Source organism: Aotus nancymaae, unplaced genomic scaffold (assembly GCF_030222135.1).
Source record: "Aotus nancymaae isolate 86718 unplaced genomic scaffold, 86718_ANA_hifiasm-v0.15.2.pri h1tg000031l, whole genome shotgun sequence".
Taxonomy (NCBI): Eukaryota; Metazoa; Chordata; class Mammalia; order Primates; family Aotidae; genus Aotus; species Aotus nancymaae.
In genome coordinates this window covers 289410-313777 of record NW_026988444.1, presented here as the reverse complement: position 1 = coordinate 313777, position 24368 = coordinate 289410, and the positions used below count along the sequence as shown (strand labels likewise).

General features: G+C 51.4%; 1 protein-coding gene across 1 annotated transcript in view; it reads right to left on the bottom strand.

Annotated features, from left to right (window-relative positions):
* The window catches only part of SH3BP4 (SH3 domain binding protein 4), a 100950-nt gene that overhangs the window by 56347 nt on the left and 20235 nt on the right, over positions 1 to 24368 (bottom strand). The window contains exon 2 of the mRNA XM_021676894.2: positions 2149 to 2225. The gene's annotated coding sequence lies outside the window, so the exon portion shown is untranslated. The remainder of the gene's footprint in view (positions 1 to 2148; positions 2226 to 24368) is intronic.

Sequence of the window (24368 nt, the reverse complement as noted above, 5' to 3'; positions counted from 1 at the left end):
TACCTGCAAATCACAAACTTTGCCATGGGCAACACTCAGGGCATGGAAGTGGAAACCCTGGGCGGGTGGTGGATGGTCTATTTAACTGCTGTGGGGACCCATGCCCCTAAGCACCCCTAAACTCCACCCAGAGGCGCCTACAATGCTCCACCCACTGTATCCAGGCAAGTCTGAGTGTGCTTCCCTCGCCGGGTTCCCGGAAGCCTGTGTGCCCGCCACAGAGACAAGCGGGCACCGCTGTGGGATGGCAGCACCCGTCCCACCCTTCTGCTCCTCTTCCCAGACGTCTTGTTGCCCCAGTAACTCTGGCACAGGGCCAGAAAAAGCAAAGCACATGCATGCCGCCCAAGGAACTGCTGGAGCCCGAAAGGGACCCCCATTAGCCTCCTCCTGCCTTGCCAGGATGGGGCCTGCCTGGCCAAGCCACAAATCCAGAGCCCACAAAGGTGAGCCCATGTGGGGGCACACAGGCTGCATAGCCCCTGGTCTCTCCCCGGTTTATCTACAGAGAAGAACCAAGCTGCAGTGCCTGCCTTTGATTTTAGAAACCCCCACTTTCTGACCAATGCCAGGCCAAAAGAATGCCAGGAATGTGAACGCCTTTCAGGAGAGTTCACCGCAGCCCAAAGACACCACAGCCTCCAGGGCCGGGGGCTGCACTTATATGGAAAGGCCTCTGGTGGCCTCTGCCTGGGCTGAAGTGTTTCAAGTCACTGAAGCCCCAGTGGGCGGAGGATTGACCCTGGGACCAGAAAGCTCCTGAATTCCTCACATCACAACGAAAAGCCCTGAGCCCTGAGCCTCGTGGCACATCTCAAACATTCTCTCCATCCTAAGGCACAAGCAGATACTGGAAAACAAAAAGACAGGACAGAAAGGGTGGGGGGAGAAGTTGAAACAAAATCCAATCAGCTACCCTGTTTACAGGATTTAAAGAAAAACCTGAAACAGTTCAAGTAGCTGCCTGCTTGATTTGGAAGGGCTGAATAGGAATCCCACTGTGAGCTGTGGCTTCTCAGCTCCCTCTTTGGCCTTGAACATCCAAATGTTGTGTTTACTTAGATCCAATCCTTTCTGCTTGGTGGGGAAAGACTCCTATGTTGCCTTGTTTTCCACCTCCACGAGAGACAGTCTTGCTCTATCGCCCAGGCTGGAGTGCAGGGGCGAGATCTCAGCTCACTGCAACCTCTGCCTCCCAGGTTCAAGCAATTCTCCTGCCTTAGCCTCCTCCCAAGTAGCTGGGACTACAGGCATGGGCCACCAGGCCCAGCTAAGTTTTGCATTTTTAGTAGAGATGGGGTTTCACTGTGTTGGTCAGGCTGGTCTCGAACTCCTGACCTTGGGATCCGCCCACCTCAGCCTCCCAAAGTGCTGGGATTACAGGCGTGAGCCACCGCACTCAGCCTCATATGTTGCTTTTTAAGCAAATAAAGGCTGTGCACTATTCCTTCTATTGCCAACGAGGAGAATAAAGGCCATGAACAGCCAAGAAAACATCCAGGAACATTTTACCAGAACACCATTTAATCCAGCTCTTCCTCACCAACACCAGCCAAGGCTTCCTTGGAACATTTTCTGCCAGTGGGTCTCAAGGACACCTGCTCCCCCGACGCCCCAGGGAGGGTGACCTGTAACCGCAGGTCCGTTCCCATCTTGTCGCAGGTCCTTCTGCGACATGAAAACAACCCCTCCTTTGTTCTCAACGCATCACATGAGGGGACGAGGGCACAGCCAACCTGGGCTCTGTCCCGCAGCCACTGGTCGGGGATGAGCTGCTAGCCTGGCTTTCTCAGAAGAGTGAGAACGTTCCATGGGTGTCCCTGAAAGGGGATTCGCGGAAAACAGAAACACGGGGCTGTTCTGAGAAGGCGCCGGGGCCAGGTTTCTGGATGCCAGGATGACAAATGACCGTCTCACGCTGGGGACAACACTGTGGGCTTCGAGGACAGGAGGAGACTGCCACAAGGGACAGGCCTGCAGTGCCTGTGAAAGGTCAAGTGTCACCAGAAGCTTCCAGAGCTTTCTCCCTCCTGCAGCTGCTCTGCACACATTTGGGCCTGTCTCCCCACGGGTCTGGCACCTTGGTAATGACACGGTAAAGCGGGTCCAGGTAGGGAAACCCACTCCCAGCGTGCCTACACTGCCTACCTGGCACAGGCTTAGCCTCCTGATGTCAGAGAAGTCCCAGGACACGACAGCCTTTCGTCCAGGAGAGAAGGGAGACGCTGCAAGACAAGAAGGAAACACGAGTGAGCTTCAGTCCCATCCAGCGCAGAACTCAGGCCTGTGATTCCCGCCAGGGCCCCTCCACGTCCTGGAGGGCCGATGTCACCACGTGCCCCAGATCCCCTTCACCGAGGCCACCCAGAACTGTCTCAGTGGAAGGAGCCCTCCCTGAGGCCATACCAGCCCCCTTCCTGGCCCAGCCCGCACCCAGTGACCACGCCAGTGACCAACGCAGGGTAACAAGGCCTGCCCCTCACCCTATCCTGACTCGGCGTGACGCGGCAGGCCAGCCCAGGCCAGAGCTCCTGTGGGGTCGGCGACGGGCTGTGTGGAGCTGTGTTCCAGCTGCGTCCCAGCCTCACTGTCCTCTGCCCTTGCTGCTGTGCTTCCCAGCAAACCTAAACATCCCGCCCAGTGGCCTCTGCGTCACAGTCCGCTTCACAGGGAGCCCTGCCTGTGACAATAGCTTATTGTGCCTTTTCTCACCCCAACGCTGAGTCTCCGTCACCTGCCATTACTTCTGCTGCAACAACAGGCATCGCTAATGCAACAGAAGAATCTCATCAGCTGAGCCCCGAAGACAAACCCCAGACATACTGCAGCAGTGGGGTCTCCTCCTCGAGTCACATGGCGCTGACATCACTACAGAGCCGGCGCCTTTGAGAGCAGAACTGGCCAACATCGACGCGACAGGCAGGATTGCAGGTGCCACCACGACCCCCTCCCCCTCAGGCTGACCTTCTCTACAGGTATAACAGAGTGGCCTCAGCCTTCAGAGGAACCTGGGACCTCATCAGACGGTGAAAGGAGGGGAAATTTCCTTCTGGACACCTTCCCAAAATCATGGCCAGTCAGCCTCCACAGAAACCAGATAGCCTAGAAGAGACCTCCACCCGTGTAAATATTTAACATGCCATTAAAAGGAGCATCACAACCACCCAGGAAGGAAAGAATCATTCCCTGTGATGCCGGGACAGCTGGCTGGTGTTCAGAGCACAGACTCCTTGCTCGGCGCTTCAACTCAGACCCAAAGATAAAATGAATTCCAGATCGATAAAAAGGTATGAGGGAGGAAGGGAAATCGCCCATTAGGTAACAGAAAATCCAGTTGTATAGTTGGTCTCTATGTAGACACAGACCTTCTAAGTGTCCAAGCGATGTACAAAATCACACAGGCAAAAGGCAAAGAATCAATGAACGCTACGAAAACAGCCACAAGGTGACAAAATATATGCACAAATATGACAAAAGATCTGAAACCAGAGGAGACAAAAGCAAAAGGTGGAAAGAGGCAGGCGGATGGCAGCTGCCACCGTGACGCCCACGCAGCCACGTGCACCCAGGTTGACTTTCTGGACAGGAATCATGAGGCAACCCTGTTCACGGCACAGAAGGCAGGACGCCGCCCTCCGTCCATCCCCCTCTTTTGAGACAGGTTTACCATGTTGCTCAGAGCTTTTCAGAATATTTCTCAAATTACTTGTTCTCCAAAGAGTCACATCAAGACAGAACAGTTGAAAACCTCATCATCGTAAGAGAAAAAAAAGGGCACTGAAAAAAAACCTTGACACCGAACTGGCCTGCCGTGTCACACCGAGCCAGGATAGGGTGAGGGGCAGGCCTTGTTACCCTGCGTTGGTCACTGGCTTGGTCATTGGGTGTGGGCCGGCCCAGGAAGGGAAAGTGAAAATATGAAGGTGCTGTCTTCACGGGTACGTATCCCTGCCTTTTCAGACTTCTGCAGCTTTGCCCATTTCCTCTACAGTGGGCATGCATTTCCTGTTTTTTCTACTTTTTCTTTTTTTCTTTTCTTTCTTTTTTTTTTCTTGAGACAGAGTCTCGTTCTGTCACCCAGGCTCGAGTGCAGTGGTGCAATCTTGGCTCACTGCAACCTCCGCCTCCCTGGTTTGAGCAATTCTCCTGCCTCAGCCTCCCAAGTAGCTGGGACTATAGGTGCACACCACCACGCCCAGCTAATTTTTGTATTTTTTTGGTAGAGACAAGGTTTCACCATGTTGGACAGGATGGTCTCAATCTCTTGACCTCATGATCTGCCTGCCCCGGCCTCCCAAAGTGCTGGGATTACAGGCATGAGCCACCACGCCCGGCCTTCTTTCTGATTTTAAAAGCCACTGCACCAGCATCTCTGAGAACCCGGTGCCCCTTCTTTCCTTTGTAGCCCAAGCCCCTATGCCCTGGTCAGGGTACTTGGAATCTCCACCCTGAACTCTGGGCAGGCACTGGCACCACTGTGCCCCTTCATCAGGCGGGTCCACCGCGGGCCATCATAAAGGGCAGACCCGGGACCTGCCTCAGCACAGTCCCCCCTCAATTGGCTGCGGTTACTACTGGGCCAGTGAGGAAAGGAGGAGAGGGTGAGTCCCGTGACACAGAGGATCACCCCAAGAGAACGTGTGGCCCGAACATGAGCTGACAGGCGCTTCCGGAAACCCGCCACCAGGGTTCATCTCAGCCGCCTCACTCTCCCCAGGGCACTTCCTGACACAAGCCCAAGGCCGGGACAGCAAATGTATTTTCTCTGACCCACCGAGTGCTCCCAGAAGGGACCCTGTTCACCTGACAGGAACTCCCCGGCCTCCCAGGCTGTGGGCAAGGCCTAGACTGAAGACTGCCAGCTGCTGTCCAGACCCACAGCCCACATGGCAGGAACATGTCCATCTTCAGCAGCCCCCGATGCCTTCCTCTTCATGACACTCCTCCCCTAGCTCGCTCCACCCAACTCGGTTGTGGGGGCTGCCGAGGCCACGGAGATGCCTGGAGAGCCGCCCTCCAGCAGCCGCGAGGAAAATGACCTGTGTGTGGCCTGCATGTGGCCTCGGCCTCTCCAGCCTCGCTGCCACCCAGCTCTCCCCAGGCTGCCCAGCTCCTGCCCCCAAGGCACAAAATAAATCTTTGCTGGACAACTCCAGATGCCACCTCGTCCCAACTCCAAAAAGCTGCCGTGCTTCCTTCTCTATTTAAAGGGAGGTTGCGCTGACAACACCCTCCGTCACTGTGGCTTTGGTGCCGATTCTCTTCGCATTTTTGGAGAAGGGCCCTGCAAACCCTCTGGAGCTTTCCTTCCGGCAGGTTCTTTAGGCAGCGCCTTTACTTAACGGCCTCACAGTCCTGAAGCTGAGCTGCATCTCATCACAAATCCCCGGCAGGCTCCTTGGACAGACGGATGACTGGGTAAACTCACACCTCATGCCTAAGTATGGGAGGAGCCAGCTTCCCTGACAGGGGACCCAGAGATGCCAGCACTGGACTCTGGGCAGGGACAGGTATACACGTGGCACCACTGGCCCCTCAGTGCTGGAGTGGAGGGGAGGAGGGAATCTACATCTAACTGTCATGTCTAGGAGGTTCCAGTGGATGGATTCAGTGGACAGGATCGCTGGCCCCTTTCCACCTCCCCAACTCCTGATCAACTGCTCCAGAGGCCCAAGGTCTCTGGACAAGGACCAGCCTTGCTGAGAAGAAAGGGGCATGATCTTTCATTCAAGCACTGTTCTCCCACAGGCACCACCATACACCAGTGTGGGCCCATCAGCCTTCAGGCTCCAAGAAAACCACGCGTCTTAGTGTGGGTGGATCAAGGTAGCATCAAGTCTGGAAGATGCCTTATTCTCCGGTTGTTTCAAGAAACATCACTGTTGTCATTAACCATGATTTGGGGCAAATCTCCATAAAACACAATGCCAAGAAGACAAATCTCCATAAACCACAATGCCAAGATTCCGTTGTCTTCAGCAGGTCAAAACCCAAGTGTCTTCTCCCACGGTGCACTGCAGGGCGAAGGGCAGTTCTGTCGCTTTGTCCGTCTGAGTAGCTGCTTTAACAGCGGCTGACAGTCTCAGCTGATGACAAATCCGCAGAGGGTTCCTCCCACCTCAGTGGGTCTGGAAGGGCGAGTGGATAAAAGACAGGCGGCTCGTGGTCCTCACCCCGCCACACTCAGACAGGAAGCTATATTCATACACAGAGATGACCACCGTCATCTACATCCCAAATCCTCATTCCAGGCAGTCACCAGGACGGCTGTTCCCCACATTTCCCAAATGTTACAGATGGAATTGTGTGCCCCCCAAATTTGCGTGTTAAGTCCTAATCCCCCGCACCTCAGAATGTGACCTTATTTGGAGACAGAGTCTTTGAGGCGTAATCAAAGTAAAGTGAGATCATCAGGTGAGGCCCAAGCCAATATGACCCAGTGACTTTATAAAAGCAGGGAGTTAACAGACATGCACACAGAAAGGAACAGGTGACAAGGAGGATGGAGATGGGGGTGAGGCTTTACCAGCCAGCGGCTACCTGCAAACCCACTGAAGCTAAGGGAGAAAAGCCTGGAACGGATTCTCCCTCAGCCTTAGAAGGAACCCACCCTGCTGACACTCGTCTCAGACTCCCAGCCTCCAGACGTGTGAGACAATCCGTTTCTGCTGTGGAAACCACCCAGCAGCTGGTGTTTCATTGACAACAGCCCCACCAAATGAATTCATCAGACCTTAGAGTCTCCATCTGCGAACTGGGAAAAGGAATTCTCACGGCTCTGCCTATCTCAGAGGTTGCTGAGGGAGTGACAGATTTGAAAATGCTTCATGAACTCTTCACCCAGCTCAACCCACAGGCCGGCCTGTGCTGACCACACCAAGAGCTGGATGTTTCAGGCCAGACTTCCATGCGTTCCTGGTGAACACGCAGCAACACCCAAAAGGTATTTGGTTCTAACAACCTCAGGAATGGGCCCAAAAGTCCAACCCAGTAGTTATGGGACATAGTTCTTGAAGGGTTGAGGTGAAGCATATTTTAGGCTGGTTTTGGGTAAACTGGAAAACTCTTAAGCCTGCTTCTTAGATTTCCAAGCTGTCACAGTGGACATCAATGCAACCATCGGCCAGAGGAGCCTCTACATCCTACATCCCCGACAGCTGGATGATGGGGTCGCTCCATCCTCACCCCCCACCACACACCAGAGCCAGTCAGTAGAACCAGAGTACAAAGTAGAACAAAATACAGGCTGAGTACCATTTATCCAAAATGCCTGGGACCAGAGGTGTTTAGGATTTCGGATATTGGAACATCTGCATATACACAATGAGACGCCTTGCAGATGGGGCTCAAGTCTAAACACTAAATTCATTTATGTCTCTTTCTTTTTTTTTTGAGACGGAGTCTCACTCTGTCGCCCAGGCTGAGTGCAGTGGTGCAATCTTGGCTCACTGCAACCTCTGCCTCCCAGGTTCAAGCAATTCTCCTGCCTCAGTCTCTAGCTGGGACTACAGGTGCATGCCACAACGCTCGGCTAATTATCTGCATTTTTAGTAAAGACAGGGTTTCACCATGTCAGCCATGATGGTCTTGATCTCCTGACCTCTTGATTGGCCCGCTTCCGCCTACCAAAGTGCCGGGATTACAGGTATGAGCCACCATGCCCAGCCTAAATTCATTTATGGTTCATCTGTACCTTATACACATAGCCCAAAGGTGATTTAATAAAACATTTTAAATAATTTTGTTCTGAAGTTTTGATGGCAACCTGTCAAACCTGTCATGTGAGATCAGGTGTGCAATTTTCCACTGTGGCATCACGTCGGTGCTGAAAAAGTTTCAGAGTTTGCAGCATTTTGGATTTCAAATTTTTGGATGACGGGTGTTCACCCTGAAAATTCTTGTCCAAACCAGAGGCAAACTACAGCCCGTGGGCCAGATCTAACCTGGCCACTGGTCTTTGTATGGCCCGTGGACAAAGAATGTCTTTCTATTTTTAAGTAGTTGGTGGGGAAATAAAAAGAGTAATATTTTATGATGTGAAAATGATGTGAAATTTAAGTCACGGCGTCCTTAGCTAAGTTTCACCAGCACAGCCCCGCCCATTTATCAATGGCACTTCTGTGCAACCAAAACAGAGTAGCTGTGACACAGACCTTATGGCCCACAGAGCGGAAAATATTTACTCTCTGGCTTTTTACAGAGAAAAGTGTGCCAACCCCTGTTCTCTACCCTCCCTACTTACGCAGTGGGCAAAGGGCCAGGCGGGATGTAGGCTCAGGCCAAACGGAAGTGGGCCTTCACCCGGGTACACGGCCGCGTGCCAGGAGTGTTTGCCAAGAGACCAGCTAGGATAAGAGATGGTAAAAGAGAAGGAAAGAAAATCAGACGTAGGTGTGGTCAGAAAGGGAGATGGGAATGGGGTTTCTTTGAGAGGTGGCTCCAACCTCAAAAGAGGGGAGGCATCTCTGGCCCTGCTCCAGCAGCACAGGGACGCCATCCTCCTCCAGCTTCAGGTTCCCACGATGGGTCCTCATGCACGGTACGTCCAAGACTACAGGGGGGCCTCGAGGCCTGGCCATGGACCCAACCCCGGGTTTTTCATTCTCTATGAGGGCAGACCATTCCACTCCGAAACAACTAATTTATAGAAGAAGGAAAGCAACACTCTGGTCGACTGATAAAAGCCTTTATACTTCATGCTATCAAATCAACACTATTACAGTTTCAATGCTCAGAAAGTATTTGGGCAAGGAATGGACGATGCAGCCAGGTGAGAGGGCCTGAAATCTCACCTGACGCATGTTACATTTTCTTATGCAGAACACACAGCTGCTTCACTTACCCTCCCTATAATTACATAAAATTTTCAATTTTACAGAGAATGTGATAAGGAACAAGGATATAACCGTCCTCTCTCCTGTGTTAGACCTAGAACGAATACTAAGCACAAAAATGAGGGAGGGGCGTTGAGACACCCACCCACCCAGCACCTGCAATGGCTTCGTTCGCCTGCTCACGCGTCCTCCCCATACACCGTGAGCTCCTCCCGGCACCTGCGCAGCACCGAGCGGATGCGGTGACCCAGTCAACACCGAGTGGCTGCCTTCTCTGAACGCACTTCCTGCCCGGCAGGGCGGCGGAGGAGGAGGCGGAGGCCCCCTGCCCTTGAGTGGGAAAACAGGAGGATGGTGAGACACGGCCCCCACACCTGTGTGGCTGGAAGACCACTTTCTCATCCCCCTCTGGGCTTCTGCTTCCCTGGCTGGAGCTGGGGTCCTTGTGGATATTTTACATATTTAATTACTGCATAAACTGATGACCAGGCGTGAGACAAGGGCAGTGGCCACGGCAATCCAAGTGGAATGTTTCAGGAAGACTCACCGAAGGTGAATCGCGTAAATACGTGGCCGGCAAGCTAGACGACGTTCAATACCTAAGGAAAACGCAGTCAACTCCAGGAGAACTCTGGGCACGGACAGCTTCACCAGTGGCCTTGAGTCATGGCCCGTCTTGGACTGGAAATCAAAGACTGCATCACGCATGTGGGTCACACAGGAGACACCACGGCCAAACCCACACTCAGGAAAGACCCCCACCCAACAGAAAGACTGGAAGATGCATGCACGTTTGGCTTTTCCTTGGTTTTTTTTATTATTCTTCTAGACTTTGACTTTTTCAACTCACTGACCACTCTGTTCTGGAGCCTCACAGGCTGATCTAGTTAATCATCCTGGACTCTACCGGGGCTGCGGAGGGGTGAAGGTTTTAATCCAAGGTTTCGACAATCACCTAAAAGCTAGCCAAGGAGAGCGTCTCAAGGAAGGCATCCAGGCTTTGATTTTGACCTTGGAATTCTCTCCCATGAATAAGTGGGGGGACACCATGTGCCACCCATGAGGTGGGGAGGCAGTCTAGGGAACGGAGGGCCCAGAGACTGTCGTCAGTCAAACGTGTGCGTTCACGTTTCTCACACCAGCTCCACTACCTTTGCTAAATGACTTGTCTGTGCCTCGTTTTCCTCAACTGTTAACACGGGGCTCTAGAGTACACCCAGTTTGTGTGGGTTTCTCCTTTAGCTTTTCTTCCAGCCCACAGACCATGTTGAGGGCAGGGACCTTGTCTTTCTTTCTTTCTTTGAAACATACCAGACACTTAGTACCAAATACATAGTAGAAATTGCACACAATATTCGTGAAATTCTGTGAATAAGGCAGTGGTTCTCAAACACTGGCATTCATTGGAATTACCTGGAATGCTGATCTCAACACAGGTTGCTGGGCCCAGCAACCCTCAGTTTCTGATTCTGTAGGTCTGGAGTGGGCCTGAGAATGTGTGCTTCTAACACGTTCCCAGCTGATGTTGATGCTGCCTCTGAAAACCATCAGCAGGCCAGGCGTGGTGGCTCAGGCCTGTAATCCCAGAACTTTGGGAGACCAAGGCAGGTGGATCCCTTGGGGTCAGGAGTTCGAGACCAGCCTGACCAACATGGTGAAACCTGTCTCTACTAAATACAAAAAATTGGCCGGGCGTGGTAGCACATGCCTATAATCCCAGCTACTTGGGAGGCTGAGGCAGGAGAATCGCTTGAACCCAGGAGGCGGAGGTTGCAGTGAGCCAAGATTGCGCCACTGCACTCCAGCCTGGGCGACAAGAGTGAAACTTCATCACAAAAAAAAGAAAAGAAAGAAAAGAAAATCATTAGCATAATGTATCCTTGTTGATAACACACTTTCCCATTTGGCCTCTTGGTTGCTTTTCACAGCAACCCTGTGAGATAGGCCAGACAGGTATCATCATACCATCATTTAGTAGATAAGAGAACAGAGGCTGCCCAGGTTTCAAAGACTCACTCGAGATCAGGAAGTGAAAAGCTGGGATCCTAACCCAATGCACTGGCAAAGCCAGCAGCAGCAACCCAGATAGGCAGAGTAACGGCAAACACAAAGAGAACAATCCCGAGACCAGTGAGGGTGTCAGATTCCAGACCAGGCTCCGGTGCTGCGTTTCCTTCTTCTACAGAAGATTATAAAATCTCAAGTCCTTCAAAGTGGAAGTTAACATTCCTGCCTGAATCAGACTAAGAAAGTTTGTGATGGAGTCTTGAAAGAGTTTATGTCCTCCGATTATAAATCGTTCTACTATAAGGACACATGCACATGAATGTTCATTGCAGCACAGTTTACAATAGCAAAGACCTGTAACCAACCTAAATGCCCATCGATGATAGACTGGACAGGGAAAATGTGGCACATATACACCATGGAATATTATGCAGCCATAAAAAACGATGAGTTTGTGTCCTTTGTAGGGACATGGATGAACCTGGAAACCATCATTCTCAGCAAACTGACACAAGAACAGAAAATCAAACACCACATGTTCTCACTCATAGGCGGGTGTTGAACAATGAGAACACATGGACACAGGGAGGGGAGCACTACACACTGGGGTCTGTTGGGGGGAATAGGGGAGGGGACAGCAGGGGGTGGGGAGTTGGGGAGAGATAGCATGGGGAGAAATGCCAGATATAGGTGAAGGGGAGGAAGGCAGCAAATCACACTGCCACATGTGTACCTATGCAACAATCTTACATGTTCGTACCCCAAAACCTAAAATACAATACAATAAAATAAAATAAAATAAAAAAGAGTTTATGTCCTCCAAAAAACCTTCAGGAGGCTGAAAATATCTAGGAAACGTAAGTATGTTGAAGACTTGGACCTTAATTGAATATGGACTCAAATCCTGGCTCTGCCACTAAATGCTGGGACCACAGTTAAGTCTTATCCTTCCTCCTCAACTCAGGGTGGGGAGGGAATTACTGGCCCTCTTCATGAATAATAAGAGAGATGACACCTGCACTGTGGTCTCTGTGCTCATAGAAAGGCTGGTTCACCTGCACATGGTCCCTGAGCTTGTAGGTATGTATCAAGGACTGGTTCACCTGCACATGGCCCCTGTGCTTGTAAGTGTGTGTCGAGGGCTGATTCACCTGAACATACATCAAGGGAGGCAGCTACAAACACAATCGAAATGCCTGTGCGCAGAGTCAAAACACTTGTGCGCAGAGAATCAAAACGCCTGTGCGCAGAGTCAAAACACCTGTGTGCAGAGAATCAAAATGCCTGTGCAGAGAATCAAAACACCTGTGCGCAGAGTCAAAACGCCTGTGCGCAGAGTCAAAACACTTGTGCGCAGAGAATCAAAACGCCTGTGCGCAGAGTCAAAACACCTGTGTGCAGAGAATCAAAATGCCTGTGCAGAGAATCAAAACACCTGTGCGCAGAGTCAAAACGCCTGTGCGCAGAGTCAAAACGCCTGTGCGCAGAGTCAAAACACTTGTGCGCAGAGAATCAAAACGCCTGTGCGCAGAGTCAAAACACCTGTGTGCAGAGAATCAAAATGCCTGTGCAGAGAATCAAAACACCTGTGCGCAGAGTCAAAACACCTGTGCGCAGAGAATCAAAACACCTGTGCACAGAGGGTCAAAAATGCTTGCGCACAAGAGTCAAAAACGGGTGTGCAGGTAAGATGCGCTTTCCCGCTGCATTCCTCTTCATTCACAGCACTTTGACTTTCTCCCATATTCTTCTAAACATCTTCCGCCACGCTGGCGGTTTGTAAAGGCATTAAGGCAGATCTTGGTAGGTGACTCAAGTCTTGGTGGATGGAGCTAAAATATGTGCCTTTCTTATGACTCACAGGGGACAGGCACAAAGCGAGGACTTGGTGGAAGTGGAAGGCTGGCTATAGTAGATCTTGGTATAATCACTACTCCGTTGCCATGATCTGTAGGTGCTCTGACATCGCAGCACACCACAGCCCCAAGCCTGGGTCAGCCTACAGAATGGAGGATGCGCTGCAGAGACATACCCACCAGAGATGCCTTGGGGTCAATGCCTCCCCCCGCCCACCTCCTGACCTCCAGAAAGACGATTCTAGGGCACATTCTCATGGCTTCTCAAATACGTCCCCAGTATGATGGAGTCCTAATAGTTGGTTAACAGTGGCCACTGGCTCAGCAGCTGACCCTGATTTGCTTTCCCTCTTCCCTCTTCTCACCCTCTTCTGCTTGGATGGGCTGCTGGGACCAGTCATCTCCCCTAAAACATCAGCACCCAAGTCCTTGTCTCGGGCTCTGCTTTCAGGGGTTGCAAACCAGGACAGACGGTAAATGGCGCTAGACCACTGGGTTTTCTGTCCAAGACACAGACACTCAGCTGAGTGATGCAACTGAGCACTCAGTGGGTTCTGGTCACAGCCAGTGAGCTGTTATGGATTGTTCAAAATCCCCAATTTAGAAAGCCAAACAAAGATTGTGTTCCATTAATAAGACACATTTATACTCAATTCATTTATACTCAGCAAAGGGGATTTATACCTCAACTGACATTTTTACATTTAAAAGAATAGGGCTTAGTGGCTCATGCCTGTAATCCCAACAGTTTGGACAGCCAAAGCAGGAGGACCACGTGAGCCCAGGAGTTTGAGACCAGTCCGGGCAACACAGGAAGATTGCAAAAAGTAAAAAAAAAATAGCCAGGCATGGTGATGTGCGCCTGTACTCCCAGCTACTTTGGAGGCTGGGGTGGGAAGATCGCTTGAACCCAGAGGTCAAGGCTACAGTGAGCTGTGATTGCACTACTGCACTCCAGCCTGGAGAGATAGAGTGAGACCCTGCCCTGCACCAAGAAAAAACCAAAACAAAAAACAAAAACCATACACGGGCCGGGCACGGTGGCTCACGCCTGTAATCCCAGCACTTTGGGAGGCCGAGGCGGGTGGATCACAAGGTCTCGATCTCTTGATCGAGACCATCCTGGTCAACATGGAGAAACCCCGTCTCTACTAAAAATACAAAAAATTAGTTGGGCATGGTGGCGCGTGCCTGTAATCCCAGCTACTCAGGAGGCTGATGCAGGAGAATTGCCTAAACCCAGGAGGCGGAGGTTGCGGTGAGCCGAGATCGCGCCATTGCACTCCAGCCTGGATAACAAGAGCGAAACTCCGTCTCAAAAAAAAAAACAAAAACCATACACATATATATGCACTGTGGGTCACTTCCAGGCTGAGGACAACTGCCACATCAGGGATTCCTGACCCTTAGCTAGGTCTGGATCCTGGTTCAGGCTCTGTGGCCCCAGCCACGTGTCAGCAGAGAAGCCCAGCCCGAACCTCGGAGGGCTCTGCTCAAACGTCACTCCCTTGACTTTCCTATCTATGTTGTAACAAATTACCACCAACTTAGTGGTTTAAAACACACACTCACTCTCCTACAGTTCTGGAGGCCAGAAATCTGAAACCAGGGTCACTGGGCTGAAATCAGGGCCAGTGCCTTCTGGAGGCTCCTGAGGGGGGCAATCTGTTTCCAAGGTCCTGCCCTTTCCTGCGTCTTGTGGCTGCCTGGATTCCTGGCTCACGGCCCCTCCTCCAATCTCTGTTCCCACCATTCCAGGGCCTCCTCCTGTCAGATCTCCCTCGTAAAAGACTCGTGATAACATTTAGTCCATCTAGGTAATCCTGGGTAATCTCACAATCTCAGGATCCTTCAGTGAATCACACCTGCAAAGTCCCTTTTGCCAAATAACGTAACACCTACAGGTTCTGTGCATTAGGATAGGAATATCTTTTTTGTGCGGGAAATTACTCAGCCGACCACACACCGTATCAGAAACACAAGCACATCATTGCTGCCCACTCCCTCCCCTGGTCTCCTCTGCCGCTCTTGACATTCATTTAGCTATCACTTCCTTATCTCCTTTTTCTCCCACCAGAACAGGCTCCATGAAGGCAAGGACTTTGTCCTGTTCACTGGGAACCACCTGGAACACAGCAGGTGCAGTCAGTGTTTGAATGAATGGGTGACTTATAGAGTACCCAGGGCATATATGCCAATGCAGGCAGAAGGATGGGGACTCAGAGCTTCTCAAGCACAAGTGTGTGGACAAGAACAAGATCAAAACATGTGTTTCTGTGGTCAGATCTCCGTCTCCCTCTTATTTATTTATTTTATTCCAAGATGGGGTTTCACCATGATGGCCAGGCTGGCCTTGAACTCCTGACCTCAGGTGATCCACCCATCTCGGCCTCCCAAAATGCTAGGATTACAGGCGTGAGCCACTGCGCCCAGCCTTTTTTTATATTTATTTATTTATTTATTTATTATTTATTTATTTATTTTCTGTCTCCCTCTTAAAAGACTCGTGATAACATTTAGGGTCCATCTAGGTAATCCTGGGTAATCTCACAGTCGCAGGATCCTTCAATGAATCACACCTGCAAAGTCTCTTTTGCCAAATAAGGTAACACTTACAGGTTCTGAGCCTTAGGATACCGTAAGGGGCTGTGTGGAGTGCCCTGAGGAATAACATCTGGATGTTTGGCCTGCGGGCAGGAACCCACCTGTCCCGCTCACTTCTGTATCCCCTAGGCCTGCACTTGTGCACAGCAGCATGCTGCATCGACAGTACCTACAGCCTGAACAGAAAACGAAGCTTCCCAGGCACCTGTGAGCTGCAGCTTGGTCTCGGGTCCACTGATCCACCGCCTCCCCGCTGGTCTGAGGGGCATCTCTCCACCAAACTTACAGTCCCCGGCTCAAGAGCACGGGGTGCCCTGCTCCTTCCTGCCCCTGCCTCCCTTGGAGCCAGGCTTCCCTGCCCCATTTCAGGGTTCTCCACAGCATGCCCTACCCAACGCAGCCAGCCTCCTTAGCATCCACTGCCGACTCCCTTCACTCCCGCCAGGTCAGCGGCCCACCCTCCAACTCTCCTGCACACATCTCACCTCCTCCCATTTGCCCACTCCCCGGTGACTAGGAAATGCCTCCTTGTCCCCGCCCTGCCTGTGCAAACACTAGCTTTCCTTCAAGGCCCACACTGAGGCTTCCCCACAGCCTGCATTCCCAGGTCTCAGGGATAGCCCCCTGCCACCCAGACTCTCAGCCCCACGGCACTTCCTCCTCTTGTGTGTTTCCGACCATCTTTTCTGCTCTCCAGAGAAGATGATGGTTTCATTTCTCCCGTGCCCTCCAGCTGCTGGGCTTTGAATCCTACAGGCTACAAGTTCCACTTATGAGCTGCATACTGCTGGACAGGCTGGTAGCAGCTTTTTCTAATTTTAACTTTCTCCAGGAATTCATTCCTTTTAAATACACTGGGCAAATTCTCCCCAGACCCATGCATTCCTCCAGCCTCTCCATTCCTCCTCCATAAAATGGGCACACAACCCCCGCCCAGCACCAGCAGGAGGGGGGCGTTAACACAGAAGTGGACAAAACCTCACAAAGCCACAGGTGTGCCCACTGGTGCCAACAGCCCGCCTGGTGCTGGCGACGCCCCTTTCAGCAGAGAGAGGCCCAGGTACCACCAGAGACCGGGAAAAAGGGGGCTGCAAAGTGTAGTTGGGCCGGGAGAGGTCTCTAGACAAAACCCAGAACTCCCAGTTACATCTGAATTTCAGGTATACCACGAATAATGTTTTAGTATACATGACCCCAGATATTCAAACGTATTTGGGTATTCTGCATTTGTATTTGCTCAACCTGGACCCCACTGCCTGTGCCAGTCAGAGGGGGTCTCCCAAGAAGCCCAGCCTTGGGAGGCGACAGCAGAGGTGGCCTCCCAGGAAGGAGGTGGGGACGGGAGAACGGCTGACGAGCTTACAAAGAGACTCGCTCCACAAGACTTGCTTCCTGCTAAAGAGCTGTTTTCTAAAATAAATAAATAAAATAATCTTGCTATCAACAAGGGATTGTTTCAATAATATTTTTCCATTCCGATACGATTCTGCAAGAACTCAGAAAACAAAGCAGTGACCCCGACAACAAAGCTCACTATGGAAACCGCTCACCTCCATCCCAAAAATCATGACTTCACCTCGCATTCCACCAGAAACCAGCTACAGATTGTTACCAAAGAATCCTTGTGCAAACAAACACCAGGCAACTGCGACTGAATGGCAGGAAATGTAGCAGCTTTTTCTAATTTTAACTTTCTCCTGGAATGCATTCCTTCTAAATACCCTGTGCGAATTCTCCCTAGCCCCGTGCATTCCTCTGCAGTCAAGCAATCACCTCCAGGGAGCCCAAAACTAGCTGCAGATTTCAAGTGAGCACTGGCCTGGCTGTGAGGGGTCCCCGGGCTCCAGGTCCCGTGCTGACTCACTGAACGATGCTCTCCAGAGTGACTAAAAGGTTGAAATGAGCTATCTGAACAGGAAAGCACTCCCAGACTAGAGGGTGAGCCACAGACGGGAACAGAGCCCAGCAGTCTCCACTCAGGAAGGCAGCATCAAACAGGAACGATAAACAGGGATAACAGTCCATGACCCAGAGACCAGGACACGAGGGGCAGGATTGGGAATGCCTCAAAAGCATAATTCTGCAAATTATCCCCCTGGATGGAAAGATTCAGAATTGTGCCTGATTTCATTTAAAAAGCCCAAGGGGGCAAAGGACAAACTGGGATGCAGTATTTGCAATGCTCATAACTAAGAGAGGCTTATTTTCCAGAAAATTCAAAGCACTCCTACAACTAGCCAGGCATGGTGGTGCAAGCCTATAATCCCAGCTACCCAGGACGCGGAGGTTGCAGTGAGCAGAGATTGCGTGCCACTGCACTCCAGCCTGGGCGACACAGTGAGACCTTGTCTTAAAAAGACAAAAACAAAAAGCACTCCTACAATTTAATAAGAAAAATGGGCAAAAACCACAAAAAGGATCTCCGCAGGGAGGAAATCAGAATGGTCAGTAAACATTAGCTTCCGGCAGGAGAACATAGAAACACTCAGATACCATCTCCTGCCCATCAGACCATCCCCCGAGTTGAAAAAGGCGGCAATACCGAGGGAGGGGAACGTGTGGAGGAGGCCGGGCGAACCTGAAGGCAGCGGTGGGAAGTGGAGCTAGACTGGCAGCCAAGGCCCAGCCGCACTCTTAGATAAACATTTGCACACCGAGCTGGAAGTCATGTACAAAGAGCTTCACAACAAGTGTGGTTTCTGATAGCAAAGGCTGTAAACACCCTATTGTTCTTCAGGAGCAGAAAGAATAATTAAGCCAAGGCATTAACATACAGCAGTCCCCTCACATCCCAAGTTTCCATGGTTTCAGTTACCCCCGGCCAACTGTGGTCCCAAAACGGGCGCTACAGTACAATAAGATATCCCGGCAGAGAGAAAACACATTCACACAACTTCCATTACAATATCGTGCTAAAATTGTTCCATTTTATTATTTGTGATTGTTCATCTCTCAGTGTGCCTAATTTACAAACTAACCTTTATCACAGGCATGTATACACAGGAAAAAATACAGAGTATATATAGGGTTTGGTACTATCTAAAGTTTCAGGCACCTTCTGGGGTCTTCTATCCCCTGCAGATAAGGGAGGACTGCTTACAAGGGAAAAGCAAATAGTAACGAAAGCAGATGGACTGCAACTACAGATATCAACACAGATGAACCTCAAGAACATAATGCTTAGCCAAAAAACGAACTCCTGGAAGACTGCGTTTTAGCCACCTAGTGCTCCGTAACAAATCACCCCAAACGACAGGCATCTATTACTGCACGGTTTCTGCAGTTCAGGAATCCGGATGTGGCTTAGCTGGGTGAAGAAGAGATCCTCTTCTTCAGGGCCTCTCACAGAGCTGCCATCAAGGTCTTGGCCCAGGATGGGGTCTCATCTCAAGGCTAGACTGGAAAGGGGTCCTCCAGGGTCACCTGCTTGTTGTAGCATCCAGTTCCTTGTGGCCGTGAGACTGAGGCCTCTGTTGCATGCTGGCTGCTGGGGGAGGCCACCCTCAGTTCCTTGCCATGTGGCCTCTCTATATGGCAGCGTGCTCCACCACAGCCAGCAGGGGAGACCAGCTGTCGTCAAGGAAGAAGTTCTAAGCCCACGTAACGTAATCAGTAATCACGGGGGGAAGGAACAGCATCACTGGATGCATCCTACTGGTTGGAAGCAAGTTGCTAGCTCGGCTCACAGCAAAAGGAAGGGACTTCACAGGATGTGAACACCAGGAGGTGTGGATCACTGAAGGCCATCTCAGAGTCTGCCAGCCACAAAAGATACCGCATGATTCCATTTATATAAAAGTGAAAACCACAAAAACAAATGATGTTGCTTAGGAACACAACCCCACGTGATAAAACTAAAAAACAGCAGAGAATGACACTGCAAAATTCAGGACAGGGACTCCCTTAAATCCTTCGGGTTTACCCAATGAAAACATTTTTGTGCGGAGGGGAGAGGATCGGGAGCTGGGAGCTGGGATTGGGAGGGGCAAAGCGCATTCCAAAGTTAAGTTGCATTTCCTGGCCTGAGTAGTGGCTACACAGGTGTTCATTGTTTCTGTGATTCTGTAAACATTTCCAAATATTTTCAAATATGATCTGTATCTATTCAAAGTTCGGGGACCACATGGCTTGCTCCTTTGGCACCCCAGGGAACAGTGAGGACGGGCCCTGCATCCTGTGAAAACTCAAGAAATGCAGCAGGTGCCTCCCTGGCATCCCGGCCTGAGTCCACCTTGCCCTGCAAAGAAACACACCAGCCCTGACCCAGCATCACGTCCAGCACCCAGAAATCCTGCTCGCTCTCCTTAACAAACCAAACGCAAAGGCCTCTAGCCTGACCTGGAGGTAAAGCCACTTCTCCTGGACATTCAGCCTGTTCCTCCAGGCTGCGGCCTGACTCTCAGAGCTCACCAGCCTCTTGCCCGTCAGTGTCAAATGCAGTCCACAGAGGATGCAAGACTCAGCCTTTCTTCATGGGGCCAGGGCTCCCCTCCAGGACCTCGAAGCGCCTATTGTTGGGGTGCTTGCCTCTGTTTCGGTTTCCACTCTCGAGGCAACTGAAAACAACCATGGATTTGCTGGAAGTTGGGAGTCGCCCAGACCCACATCCTGTTGGGCCCTGGCACTGATTCAATCATGCCAATGTCACCCGCACAAAAGAACTTTCCACACAGGCTTAAGAAAGAGCTGCGGCGCCTGCAGCAGGAAAGGAGCTCAGCCGGAGAGTTTGCCGCACTGGTCAGCGAGCACAGAGGGCTGGACAGATGACCAGCGGGGCCTCGGGGCACTGTAGGGCACAGGAAAAGAGCACCTGGTCCTGCAGTGACTGCTGTGAGGGGGACCCTGCATTTTCACCCTCCCTCCTCACTGGGCACCACTGCTGCACACGCTGTCAGGTACTTGTTGAATGAATGAATGGATGAATGAATGAATGCAGCTCTTCTCCAGGTGCAGTGAGGAAAGAAACTCCAAAATAGAAACAGACCATCTGAGTGGGACAGACTGGCCACTGGCGGCTGCAGGGCACAACCCCCATGACACCCTTCTTGCTTAAGACTAGAAACTCAAGTGCAGGGTCTCAGGGTCTCTGTGTGCGTGTACATGTGCATGTGTGTGTGCGCATGTGCGTGTGTGTGCCTGTGTGTGTGCATATGTGCACACATGTCTTTCCCCGTGCAGGGCTCACTCTGTGCACTAACTGTATAAGCAAAAGAAAAAACATCTGAGGAGCAGGTACCTCGGTGTGGCTGTTAATATTCATACTTGAGCCAGCCCTGTTTGGGGGAAAGACGCTCTCATCTTGTTTTCCGTCCACTCACCCCTAAGTCGCTAATGGGATTAGTGGGGGCCAGGGCCATGGCCATAGGTCTGACACCTGCCAATCACCCCAGAGCTGGGTGTTCTGGGCTCTGAGTCTCAGAACAGTTTAATAATGCATCATTGTCCCTGCAGCTCTGCTCTGGTTCTCAAGTTCACTCGGCAAAAAGCTGATCTGCCTCTGTTTAGAAGCTCCTCACTGGCCAGGAAGGTGGCTCACCTCTACACGTCTGGGCTGGAGAGAGCAAAGGACGAGCTGTTGGTAAAAGAGATGGGCCTCGGCACAACTGGGAGGGCTGGGCCCACCTGCCATGGCCCACTGAGCGAGGGCATGTAGGAAAGGGCAGTTACTGGCCAGGGAGTGGGGACCCTGGGCTTCTCCCTGGCAGGGGGTACCCAGTGTCGCCTGCCTAAAGCAGACACAGGTGCAGAGGGCCAGGCCTAGAATCCTAGCGTCCGACCAGCCTTCCTAACCACTCTTACCTATTTTCTCAAATAAGCTTTTTCTTTTAGAACAGATTTAAATTCATAGAAAAGTTGTGGAGATAATACAGAGAATTCCCATATGCCTCTCAACACCCGGCTTCCCTGTGAATGTCTTACAGGAGGACGGCACCTTTGTCACAATGGATGTCGGTGCACTATGATCAAACAATAAAGCCTGTCCTTCACTCAGGTCTCCTGTGTTTGTCCCTGTTGTCCTTTGTTCTGTTCCAGGATCCCATCCAGATCACCACATGACTTTTCCTTGTGTCTCTTTGAGCTCCTCTTGGCTAGGGCTTCTCCCCAGACATTGCGTGTTTTGGGTGACCTTGCCAGTACAGAGCAGGCCTGGTTGGGTATTCTGTAAGACGCCCCTCGGCTGGGATTTGTCTCCTGTTCTGCTCCCAGTTAGACTGGGTTGTGTTACTGAGAAGAAGACCACAGAGGCAAGTGCCCTTCTCACTGCACGATGCCACCAGCGTGACTTTTCCCCATGATGAGGACCCTGGTCACCTGCCAGCCTCTCTAAACCCCTTCCACAGGCCCCTGCTTGCTCTCTGCTCAGAGATGCCCCTATGTCCACTACTAGAGGGGAGTAAACATAAATAAGCTTCTGTATCTGTCACAAAACAAGAAGCCTGGGGCCAAGAGACGGTAGCCCTGGCTTAGCTGCAGGCAGCCAACCATAAAATGCAAGAGAGACCTTAACCTGGTCCATGCCTGCCCCGTCACCCCTAAGGATCTAAGTTAGCTACTCAGAACTATCAGTTGATTGTAAGCTCAACACAAGTTTAAAATCAAAGTGACTGAATGAATAAATAAATAAAGGTGATAGCCGGCCGGGCATGGTGGCTCACGCCTGTAATCCCAGCACTTTGGGAGGCCAAGGCAGGAGGATCACGAGGTCAGCAGATTGAGACCATCTAGGCCAACATGGTGAAACCTCATCTTTACTAAAAAAAATACAAAAACAATTAGCTGGGTGTTGTGGTGCATGCCTGTAGTCCCAGCTACTCGGGAGGCTGAGGCAGGAGAACTGCTTGAACGCAGGAGGTGGAGATTGCAGTGAGCCAAAATTGCGCCACTGCACTCCAGCCTGGGAGACAATGAAAGACTCCGTCTCAAAAACAAAAAAAAAGAAAGGTGATAGCTTAGTCTGCATTTATAAGCAGGCAATTTCTAGGAGAAGGGCCCAGATAACTGCATGTACTGCCCAGACCCTTCAAACCTGGCCAGGTGGGCTGGTGCTGGGGTAACCTGGGCCACCCTGCAGGAGCCGCTCTTCGCAGGGATCACTGCATGGAAGCCAGGGCCCCTGTCCCTAGAAGATGTAACCACACACACCATCCCTGGTGCCAAACTCGGCGCAGACTCCTGTGTTCTGGAGTCATCATTCAATTTGGAGGGCTGTTTCTATGGAGGACCCTGAGCTCAGTGTCTATGGGGCTGACGAGACAGGAAACTGAGGCTGGAGAAAAGAAATAGACTCTTTTAAGCAGACAAGTGGGGAAGCCACAAAGATGTTAGGGGGAAGCTAAGATCGAATGTTCTTGGTCAAACTACTTTTATTTTTTTTGAGACAGGGTCTTGCTCTGTTGCCCAGCCTGGAGTACAATGGCATGATTGCAGCCTCAATCTCCTGGGCTCTGGTGATCCTCCCACCTCAGTCTCCTGAGTAGCTGGGACTACAGGCACATACCACCATACTCAGCTAATTTTTGTATTTTTTGCAGAGACGGGGCTTCACCGTGTTGCTCAGGCTGGTTTTGTACTCTTGGGCTCAAACAAACCTCCGGCTTCAGGCTCCTGAAGTGTTGAGATTACAGGTGTGAGCCATGGCGCCCGGCCTCAAACAACTTTTGTTCGATTTTTCATCCTCAAAACTTGAGTGAACTGCTCGGTGCCTCAGTTTCCCCATATATGAAATGAAGCCACTTACAGTGCTTGCCTCGCAGGTAGGATTCTAGAATTTGGCCTGATCCTGAGGTTAAAGCCACATTAGACAATGGGACTCAGATGCTGGAGGTAAGAGACACTGTGCATAGGTGCAGACAGATTTCTGGGCTCAAGTCTAGCTGCTGTGACCTCAGCAAGTGCCTGCACCTCCCCGGGCCCAGCTTCTCCACCTGTGAAAGGGAAAAGAGCAGCGGCTCCAACCAGAGCACCCTGCACCCTGAGTGCCATGTCTGCCACCCTGCTACTGCTGTCACCCATGTTACTGCCATTTCCTGAAGGCAATCAATTCCCTGTGGGATAGCAATGCAACCAACCACAAAATGCCTGTCTCCCCAGGAGCTCTCCAACAGCCGTCTCCACCAGGAACACTCAATCCCGGCACCAAACAAACCCAGAGAAATGCATCGCACGCCAGCCTTCCCCTGTCCAGTTCCTGAAACTCCGAGAATTGCAAGGCAGCTTCCTGCCACCCGAGCTCGGCCTGCTCCGAGGGATGGGACTGAGACGTGTGCTGGGCACACTTCCCACATGCCTTAATCAGGCTAAGTTTTATTATGATCCCCATAACAAATCACCACATGTCATGGGCAGGCAGGGTGTGCCAGGGTGAAACGCGACCTCCAGCACCCCCAGTGTGGGCACACTGCCGACTCAGATTCCTTCCCCTCCCCTCACTCTTGGCCAAAAAGCACCCCAACACCAGCCAGAGAACAAAGAGGAAGCAGAGAGGAGCTGGAGAAGTTGGCAAGGAACCCCTCGATTTTTCAGAGCTAAGAGAGCTTGTGGAACGCCCTGGGTCGCGGGTTGCATGAAGTCTTTGTTACTGTAAAATGCGGCCAGGGAATGGGGCCACCCCAGTCTCTGACGCTCTGAGCACCAGAAGACCTGTTCCAGCCCAACACTAAGGCAAGAGGCGTTCTGGGCTTCCAAGTGGACCCAGCACATGCTGTGGTGGGAAGCAGGATACCCCTGTTAGCTCCGGGGCTGCGTGTCCACACAGCAACTCATCCCGCCCATTTCACCAACGCAACATTTTATGGAGCAATGAAATGGGCTGGAGCTCACGACCTTCACAAATCTCTTTTTTTTGAGACGGAGTTTTGCTCTTTTTGCCGAAGCTGGAGTGCAATGGTGCAATCTTGGTTCACTGCAACCCCAGCCTCCCGGGTTTAAGTGATTCTCCTGCTCAGCCTTCTGAGCAGCTGGGATTACAGGCTCGCGCCACCACACCTAGCTAATTTGTATTTTTAGTAGAGATGGTGCTTCACCATGTTGGGCAGGCTGGTCTTGAACTCCCGACCTCAGGTGATCT